A 1950-nucleotide genomic window follows, 5' to 3' on the forward strand; every position below is an offset into this window, starting at 1 on the left:
ACACAAGCAATCATTTCATAAATACTGCTGGGGAAACTGGGTAACTATGCAATAAATTAAAATGAGACCCATACAACACTCCCTAGACTCTTTTTTATTTCAAACGGGCTAAAGGGTTAAGTCATTTAAAACTGCAACGAAGACTATGGGAAAACAGAAATACATATGCACCCCAACTGTGGAGAAGTGACAGTTTTCTAACTAAAATTAGTAGACACTATGACAATCAGCTGAACAACAAGAACAGCAAAAAAGCAAGGGGCTAGAAAATATATAAATGGTAAGTTTAGTGACCTAATTAAGTAGGGAAATAAATATAAATCTATGAGAACAATACCCAGCATCCAGCAGGCAGATGGCTAACAACTTTGAAACACTTGGCAGACGCTTGATCAAATACTTCGGAACATTTTATACTTGGGAGGCTGAGGCAAGAGAATCACTTAAGCCCAAGAGTTTGAGGTTGCTGTGAGCTGTGATGCCACAGCACTATTTTACACTTTATAGCCCTCAATGACATGCAAATACTGTATCACAGCAACAAACTTAGTAAAAATCAGTTCAAGCAAGGAGGGCCAAGGCTGGTGTGCAGGGGAAAAGGGGACTTGCTCACTGCTGCAGGCGTCAGAATCAGCCCAGCAACCCTAAGGAAACCTGGCCTGAGAAGATGAGGTGTTCCTGTTCATTAGGTGCTTGATCTCACTCTTGGGGACAGATCTCAAGGATATAGCTTAAAAGGAATAGCAATTAGAGAGCAAGACTGTCTGCCCAGATGCTTGCAGTTACAGGTTGATTACCTAAAATCCTGTGCCTGGAACGTTCTGTAGCCATAAAAAGGCAAAGCAGCTAGGGAGTCCAGCCCCAGTCTGCCATTTCCTAGCTGTGTGACTTTGGATAAGTCACTTAACCCCTCTGAGCCTCAGTTCCTTCCTAGATAAAATGGTAATCTAGATCGCTACCTCCTGAGGTTATGTATTAAAGGAGGTCAGAGAGTTTGAGAAAGAGTAGCTGTCGTTATTGTAGGATGACCACTGGGCAGATCCCGGAGAGAAAGCTCCTGCTTGCAAAGGATGTAGTAACATCAGAAAGTCTCAGCTTTCCATCTTAAAGAGCTAGTATCTTTGACTCCTAGTTTATTTTTATTGCAAAGTCAGAAAAAGGAAAACAAACCTCTGCTACAACTACTTAGGAGTCCACTACAATACAAAGGGAAGCTCTTCAAAGGTTATTAAATTCGTCTGAAGCTGAGAGGAAAATGTTGGGTGAGGCTCCCATTCCCATGCCAAGGAGTGAAGAGTACGGGTTTCCAAGGATCTGAAAAGTGCACATTGTTTTTGAGGCCTGCTTTGTGACTGGGGTTTTATAACCTCTAGTTTGGAATTTTTATCACCGTTTTTAGGGACAGAAAAACTGCCCAAGGTACTAAATGTTAAGTGACCAGGTATGGCGGGTCCCCATATCCCTGCTGGTAACCACTGCACTGCCTCCAGCTCCCCGGCGAGATACGGGTCAGGTGAGTCAGAGGCACCATAAGAGCTGCAAGAGTGAAGCTCTCGGAAGGGGCCAGTTGGGGGCAGCCCCTTGCGCTGGTGGGTCCAGGGTCCTAGACTTCCACCCGTTCCGCTCCGGGGGGCCCCTGGGACGCAACCCGCTGCGCAGCCCCCCTCCTGTCAGCAGGGGGCGCCAAGGAGAACGCGGGCGGAAGGCCACAGACCCCAGAGCCGCCGCCGCTCGCAGAGTCGGGACTCTGTGGTCAAGACCAAGTTTGCCGCACGCTCGCTCGTCTGTGGCGAGGTTTTGAGACGAAGACAGGGCGGAACTCAGAACCTTAGCCTCAGCGAGAGACCCAGCTCGCTGCGGGGCCATCCCGGTCCGCTCCTGCCCGGAAACGCGGGCGCCGAGGGGGCGGGGCCGCGAAGCGCTTCCGGGGGCGGGGGGCGCGGGCTGGGG

The sequence above is a fragment of the Otolemur garnettii genome, unplaced genomic scaffold (assembly GCF_000181295.1).
Source record: "Otolemur garnettii isolate 467f Iridium unplaced genomic scaffold, OtoGar3 scaffold00014, whole genome shotgun sequence".
NCBI lineage: Eukaryota > Metazoa > Chordata > Mammalia > Primates > Galagidae > Otolemur > Otolemur garnettii.